The following is a 9,008-nucleotide window of genomic DNA, read 5'->3' as shown; positions in this document are numbered from 1 at the left end:
GCCCTTCACAAAATAGAGGGCATCATGAGGATGTAAAAGTATGTGGATATATTGAAGCAACATCTCAAGACATCAGTCAGGAAGTTAAAGCTTGGTCGCAAATGGGTCTTCCAAATGGACAATGACCCCAAGCATACTTCCAAAGTTGTGGCAAAATGGCTTAAGGACAACAAAGTCAAGGTATTGGAGTGGCCATCACAAAGCCCTGACCTCAATCCCATAGACAATTTGTGGGCAGAACTGAGCAAGGAGGCCTACAAACCTGACTCAGTTACACCAGCTCTGTCAGGAGGAATGGGACAAAATTCACCCAACTTATTGTGGGAAGCTTGTGGAAGGCTCCCCGAAACATTTGACCCAAGTTAAACAATTTAAAGGCAATGCCACCAAATTCTAATTGAGTGTATGTAAACTTCTGACCCACTGGGAATGTGATGAAAGAAATAAAAGCTGAAATAAATAATTCTCTCTACTATTATTCTGACTTTTCACATTCTTAAAATAAAGTGGTGAATATAACTGACCTAAAACAGGGATTTTTTACTCGGATTAAATGTCAGGAATTGTGAAAAACAGTTTAAATGTATTTGGCTAAGGTGTATGTAAACTTCCGACTTCAACTGTATATTCACGAATAACAATTATACATCACGCTATTGAGTCATATGTAAAAACCTGTCTGAGACTAACACATGCTGTTACATACACAGTGCTATTCATGTTTGGAGTGAAACTGATGACGTGCAGTGCTTGATTTGGGCCGGAACTGTCCGGAGCGCCATCCCGGCACTAATTTTGAGGGGAATTGCGTACTGGCTCCTCTATTAAAACAAAGTAGCCTATCGCCGGCCCAGTTTGACACGCATAAACGGTTGATCAAAGCGGAATAAGGGCTGGATCTGCGTTGAATAGCAATTGAGAGTGGGCATTCATTTCCTGATTCTGTTTTGTTCAAGTTTATTTACCGCTAGTCTGTGAATCTGTGCGTGACCCTAAATTGTTCGAGATTGCGAAGATTGAAAATGCACCAGTTTTAATGAGTTCCAAATTGTCAAATTAGGGTTTGTAAAGTCATGGAAATTAGTTTTAATACGTTTTGGTAATATAATTCATGAAGGCACACTTTTAAATATTATAAATCACTGAAAAATATACATATCAGCCATACGTGTCATTGCGTGTCTGTGTGCTGCGTGTGTGACGTTCCCAGATGAGAGAGCAGCAACATTTCAGCAGCAGGTTTGAAACAATGACAGATAAAATGACTAACTAGATGGCCAATTCAAAACATAACTTACAGCAGTTATCTCGCTACTTAACTATAGCTAACTAAGCATTAATATCGTTGTCGCGTTTCCACCGGCACTGTAGAGCCTAAATAAATCTTCAGCGTTAGAAGGCTGTATAGTGTCCCCTCTATTAAACTGTAGCCATGTAATTGCGACAACGTTAAAATATTAAAAGAATGGCCAATTATGGCTTGTGTGCATAGATCTCCCCTGAAACATGACTATTTGAGCCTTATATATAAACATATATAGTTAGGTGCCTTGCTTTACAGTAGCCTACCTTATCCATTTGATCCCTGATTTATTGAATGGGGGAATAATTATATAAAGACAAAAGCATTTGGTTGTAATGTTGGAATATTTGATATCAAGGGCGGCCAACCATTCTCCAGGACAGCTACTGGGCGTGAAGGCCTCATTGTAGCCTAAACATCAGCTCCTCAACAGGACCTTGATAGGCAGACTTGTGTGTTTCAGGGCTGAATCAAAAGGCCAAGCCTGCACACCCAGAAGCTCTCTAGATGGAGGGTTGACAACATGTGACTAACAGTGCACTTCTACTTTGTGTGTGTGTGTGTGTGTGTGTGTGGGGGGGGGTTCAGTGCCTTGAGCAAGGGCACACCAGGAGATATCAGTAGCCTTCCAGTCTCAATAATGCATATTTTCTTGCATATAGGCTATAATAATAGTCATGAAAATGTGGTTAAAAGTAATGAGAAATGTATATGAACTCTTAACAGTGAATAATCACTGGTCTCTATAGCATGATGTCATTTGTACATTTCGGGGGTAAAGAGTCTAATGGACCGACTTGGAAAACTACATCTGCTGTTTATTGGTACACATCTACCACCCGAAACACAGAGCTAAGAGTGTTCCTCTTGCTGGGACAATACCAGACTGTCTGTGATTACACCATATTCCTTTCACTGCACATGGTGGCATTTACTGGGCATGCTCTGAACACATGATGAGGCCCGAGCACATGTGTAAGCTAGACAGGAAGTGTTTTTCCCTGTTTGCTCACATAACCATGGAAACCTGCGGTCTGTGACTGATTTAGCCTGAGTGACTGACTGAGTGTGCGTGTGTGTGTGTTTGAGAGAATGTGAGTGCAAGAGTGAATGGGTGCATTCATGAGAGAGTATGATTATGACTGGGCGAATGGGTGCATTCATGAGAGAGTATGATTATGACTGGGTGAATGGGTGCATTCATGAGAGAGTATGATTATGACTGGGTGAATGGGTGCATTCATGAGAGAGTATGATTATGACTGGGTGAATGGGTGCATTCATGAGAGAGTATGATTATGACTGGGTGAATGGGTGCATTCATGAGAGAGTATGATTATGACTGGGTGAATGGGTTGTTTGCAGTCTACAGTATGCTAATTAGCTGTCTGATGAGTGTGTAATAGTGTGTATGTGTTTTATATGTTTTGTAAACTTCCACACACACCTAGAGCTATAGGTAACCATAGTAACCAGGTAGGTTAGAGTCATAACCACTGGAACAAAAAAATGGCTGTAGTTTTAGTCAACAGCAGCACTGTGACTCATCTGCAGTCTACTAGCCAGGACTGCTACTCTAAAATCACAGGACATCTTTGTCATATCTGATTAAGTCTGCACTAACCTGTCGTCTGAGGTATGTTGTTATGTCAGAGCGAGAGCCTACCTGTATTGGTGCAGTTACACACCCTGACCTGAGGCCAAGTAGAGGTTACACAACACATATATAACATCTTCAGAACAGGAGAACACAGAGAGAGAACACATTCAGATCAGTAGAACACAGAGAGAGGAGATAACACATTCAGATCAGTAGAACACAGAGAGAGGAGCTAACACATTCAGAACATTAGAACACAGAGAGAGAACACATTCAGATCAGTAGAACACAGAGAGAGAGAGAGAGAGAGAACACATTCAGATCAGTAGAACACACAGAGAGAGAGAGAACACCTTCAGATCAGTAGAACACATAGAGAGAGAGAGATAACACATTCAGATCAGTAGAACACAGAGAGAGAACACCTTCAGATCAGTAGAACACACAGAGAGAGAGATAACACCTTCAGATCAGTAGAACACAGAGAGAGAGAGAGAGAACACATTCAGAACATTAGAACACAGAGAGAGAACACATTCAGATCAGTAGAACACGGAGAGAGAATACCTTCAGATCAGTAGAACACAGAGAGAGATAACACATTCAGATCAGTAGAACACAGAGAGAGATAACACATTCAGATCAGTAGAACACAGAGAGAGATAACACATTCAGATCAGTAGAACACAGAGAGAGATAACACATTCAGATCAGTAGAACAGAGAGAGATAACACCTTCAGATCAATAGAACACAGAGAGAGAGAGAACACCTTCAGATCTGTAGAACACAGAGAGAGATAACACATTCAGACCAGTAGAACACAGAGAGAGTCATAACACATTCAGAACATTAGAACACAGAGAGAGAGAGAGAGAGAGAACACATTCAGATCAGTAGAACACAGAGAGAGAGAGAACACCTTCAGATCAGTAGAACACAGAGAGAGAAAGAACACCTTCAGATCAGTAGAACACAGAGAGAGAGAACACATTCAGATCAGTAGAACACAGAGAGAGATAACACCTTCAGATCAGTAGAACAGAGAGAGATAACACCTTCAGATCAATAGAACACAGAGAGAGAGAGAGAGAACACCTTCAGATCAGTAGAACACAGAGAGGGATAACACATTCAGACCAGTAGAACACAGAGAGAGAGACATAACACATTCAGAACTTTAGAACACACAGAGAGAGAGAGAGAGAACACATTCAGATCAGTAGAACACAGAGAGAGATAACACCTTCAGATCAGTAGAACAGAGAGAGAGAACACCTTCAGATCAGTAGAACACACAGAGAGAGAGAGAGAGAGAGAGAGAGAGATAACACATTCAGAACATTAGAACACAGAGAGAGAGAACACATTCAGAACATTAGAACACAGAGAGAGAGAGAGATAACACCTTCAGATCAGTAGAACACAGAGAGAGATAACACCTTCAGATCAGTAGAACACACAGAGAGAGAAAACATTCAGAACATCAGAACACACAGAGAGAGAACACCTTCAGATCAGTAGAACACAGAGAGAGAGAGAGAGAGAGAGCACACCTTCAGATCAGTAGAACACAGAGAGAGAGAACACCTTCAGATCAGTAGAACACAGAGAGAGAGAGAGAGAGAGAGAGAGAGATAACACATTCAGAACATTAGAACACAGAGAGATAGAGAGAGAACACATTCAGAACATTAGAACACAGAGAGAGAGAGAGATAACACCTTCAGATCAGTAGAACACAGAGAGAGATAACACCTTCAGATCAGTAGAACACAGAGAGAGAGAGAACACCTTCAGATCAGTAGAACACAGAGAGAGAGAACACATTCAGATCAGTAGAACAGAGAGAGATAACACCTTCAGATGAGTAGAACACACAGAGAGAGAGATAACACCTTCAGATCAGTAGAACACAGAGAGAGAGAGAGAGAACACATTCAGAACATTAGAACACAGAGAGAGAACACATTCAGATCAGTAGAACACGGAGAGAGAATACCTTCAGATCAGTAGAACACAGAGAGAGATAACACATTCAGATCAGTAGAACACAGAGAGAGATAACACATTCAGATCAGTAGAACACAGAGAGAGATAACACATTCAGATCAGTAGAACAGAGAGAGATAACACCTTCAGATCAATAGAACACAGAGAGAGAGAGAACACCTTCAGATCTGTAGAACACAGAGAGAGATAACACATTCAGACCAGTAGAACACAGAGAGAGTCATAACACATTCAGAACATTAGAACACAGAGAGAGAGAGAGAGAGAGAACACATTCAGATCAGTAGAACACAGAGAGAGAGAGAGAACACCTTCAGATCAGTAGAACACAGAGAGAGAAAGAACACCTTCAGATCAGTAGAACACAGAGAGAGAGAACACATTCAGATCAGTAGAACACAGAGAGAGATAACACCTTCAGATCAGTAGAACAGAGAGAGATAACACCTTCAGATCAATAGAACACAGAGAGAGAGAGAGAGAACACCTTCAGATCAGTAGAACACAGAGAGGGATAACACATTCAGACCAGTAGAACACAGAGAGAGAGACATAACACATTCAGAACTTTAGAACACACAGAGAGAGAGAGAGAGAACACATTCAGATCAGTAGAACACAGAGAGAGATAACACCTTCAGATCAGTAGAACAGAGAGAGAGAACACCTTCAGATCAGTAGAACACAGAGAGAGAGAGAGAGAGAGAGAGAGAGAGAGATAACACATTCAGAACATTAGAACACAGAGAGAGAGAACACATTCAGAACATTAGAACACAGAGAGAGAGAGAGATAACACCTTCAGATCAGTAGAACACAGAGAGAGATAACACCTTCAGATCAGTAGAACACACAGAGAGAGAAAACATTCAGAACATCAGAACACACAGAGAGAGAACACCTTCAGATCAGTAGAACACAGAGAGAGAGAGAGAGAGAGAGAGAGCACACCTTCAGATCAGTAGAACACAGAGAGAGAGAACACCTTCAGATCAGTAGAACACAGAGAGAGAGAGAGAGAGAGAGAGAGAGAGAGAACACATTCAGAACATTAGAACACAGAGAGAGAGAGAACACATTCAGAACATTAGAACACAGAGAGAGAGAGAGATAACACCTTCAGATCAGTAGAACACAGAGAGAGATAACACCTTCAGATCAGTAGAACACAGAGAGAGAGAGAACACCTTCAGATCAGTAGAACACAGAGAGAGAGAACACATTCAGATCAGTAGAACAGAGAGAGATAACACCTTCAGATGAGTAGAACACAGAGAGAGAGAACACATTCAGATCAGTAGAACACAGAGACAGATAACACCTTCAGATCAGTAGAACACAGAGAGAGAGAACACCTTCAGATCAGTAGAACACAGAGCGAACACATTCAGATAGGGATAGGGTTCGGCCAATCAGACGCTGTTTTACTAGCTTTGAGGGAACAAAGGGCACACTGATTGGTGACGACATCCAGTGATTACAGTTTGGGACGACTATTTGTTTGATTTGTTGTGGCAACAACAACTTTGTCTTGACCTCTGGTAGTGAAACAGGACCAATGAAAGTTGTTCTGCTTTGGTTCTGCCTTGTGTGTGTGTGTGTGTGTGTGTGTGTGTGTGTGTGTGTGTGTATGTGTGTGTGTGTGTGTGTGTGTGTGTGTGCGTGTGTGTGTGTGAAGGACTGTTTACAAGGCAGTAAACAGACAGGGTTTCATAAACCACTTAAGCAGGATTTTATAAGCAGAGACCCAAACTTCCACTCCAGGCTATAATGTTTAATCAATGTTCTGACTGCTCATTCTCTACATTCCTTTGTGAACGCTGAGAGAGAGGGGGACAGAGAAATATATAGAGAGAGGGGGAGGGAGAGGGAATGATAGAGGGACCAAGAGAGAGAGGGAAAGAGAGAGAGAAAGGGAGTGAGGTAGAGAGACAGAACCGAGAGGAAGAGGGAACATCTGTCTCTGTCTCAACACAGAAGCTGTACAACTACACACACACACACACACACACACACACACACACACACACACACACACACACATTCAGAAAGTTTTCATACCCCTTGACTTATTCCATATTTTGTTGTGTTACAGCCTGAATTCAAGATAGACTAAATAAATTGTTTTTAAATCATCTACACACAATACCCCATAATGACAAAGTGAAACCATGTTTTTAGAAATGTTAGCAAATGTATTGAAAATTAAATACAGAAATATCTAATTTACATAAGCATTCACACTCCTGAGTCAATACATGTTAGAATCACCTTTGACAGTGATTACAGCTGTGAGTCTTTCTGGGTAAGTCTCTAAGAGCGATTACAGCTGTGAGTCTTTCTGGGTAAGTCTCTAAGAGGGATTAGAGCTGTGAGTCTTTCTGGGTAAGTCTATAAGAGTGATTACAGCTGTGAGTCTTTCTGGGTAAGTCTCTAAGAGTGATTACAGCTGTGAGTCTTTCTGGGTAAGTCTCTAAGAGTGATTACAGCTGTGAGTCTTTCTGGGTAAGTCTCTAAGAGCGATTACAGCTGTGAGTCTTTCTGGGTAAGTCTCTTAGAGTGATTACAGCTGTGAGTCTTTCTGGGTAAGTCTCTTAGAGTGATTACAGCTGTGAGTCTTTCTGGGTAAGTCTCTTAGAGTGATTACAGCTGTGAGTCTTTCTGGGTAAGTCTCTTAGAGTGATTACAGCTGTGAGTCTTTCTGGGTAAGTCTCTAAGAGTGATTACAGCTGTGAGTTTTTCTGGGTAAGTCTCTAAGAGGGATTACAGCTGTGAGTCTTTCTGGGTAAGTCTCTAAGAGGGATTAAAGCTGTGAGCCTTTCTGGGTAAGTCTCTAAGAGTGATTACAGCTGTGAGTCTTTCTGGGTAAGTCTCTAAGAGTGATTACAGCTGTGAGTCTTTCTGGGTAAGTCTCTTAGAGTGATTACAGCTGTGAGTCTTTCTGGGTAAGTCTCTTAGAGTGATTACAGCTGTGAGTCTTTCTGGGTAAGTCTCTAAGAGTGATTACAGCTGTGAGTCTTTCTGGGTAAGTCTCTTAGAGTGATTACAGCTGTGAGTCTTTCTGGGTAAGTCTCTAAGAGGGATTACAGCTGTGAGTCTTTCTGGGTAAGTCTCTAAGAGGGATTAAAGCTGTGAGCCTTTCTGGGTAAGTCTCTAAGAGTGATTACAGCTGTGAGTCTTTCTGGGTAAGTCTCTAAGAGTGATTACAGCTGTGAGTCTTTCTGGGTAAGTCTCTTAGAGTGATTACAGCTGTGAGTCTTTCTGGGTAAGTCTCTTAGAGTGATTACAGCTGTGAGTCTTTCTGGGTAAGTCTCTAAGAGTGATTACAGCTGTGAGTCTTTCTGGGTAAGTCTCTTAGAGTGATTACAGCTGTGAGTCTTTCTGGGTAAGTCTCTTAGAGTGATTACAGCTGTGAGTCTTTCTGGGTAAGTCTCTAAGAGTGATTACAGCTGTGAGTCTTTCTGGGTAAGTCTCTACACCTGGATTATACCACTATTTTACCATTATTCTTTTTTAAATTCTTCAAGCTCTGTCAAATTGGTTGTTGATCATTGCTAGACAGCCATTTTCAAGACTTGTCATAGATTGAAGTCATAACTGTAACTAGGCCACTCAGGAACATTCACTGTCTTCTTAGTAAATACCTCCAGCGTAGATGTGGCCTTGTGTTTTAGGTTATTGTCCTGCTGAAAGGTGAATTCACCTCCCAATGTCTGGTGGAAAGCAGACTGAACCAGGTTTTCCTCTAGGATTTTGCCTGTGCTTAGATCCATTCTGTTAATTTATTTATCCTGAAAAACTCCCCAGTCCTTAATGATTACAATAATACCCATAACATGATGCAGCCACCACTATGCTTGAAAATATTAAGAGTGGTAATCAGTAATTTGTGTTGGATTTGCCCCAAACAAATTGTTTTGCCACATTTTTAGAAGTATTTCTTTAGTGCCTTGTTGCAAACAGGATGCATGTTTTGGAATAACTTTTATACAGGTACCACACTGACCCATACACTGAGCCATACAGGACCACACTGAGCCATACAGGACCGCAGATAGACAATGCAAACATAAAGGGTGCAGCCTTGACAGCA

Source organism: Oncorhynchus mykiss, chromosome 32 (genome assembly GCF_013265735.2).
Source record: "Oncorhynchus mykiss isolate Arlee chromosome 32, USDA_OmykA_1.1, whole genome shotgun sequence".
NCBI lineage: Eukaryota > Metazoa > Chordata > Actinopteri > Salmoniformes > Salmonidae > Oncorhynchus > Oncorhynchus mykiss.
The sequence above is the reverse complement of the archived record's forward strand: the minus strand, read 5'-3'. Positions refer to the sequence as shown.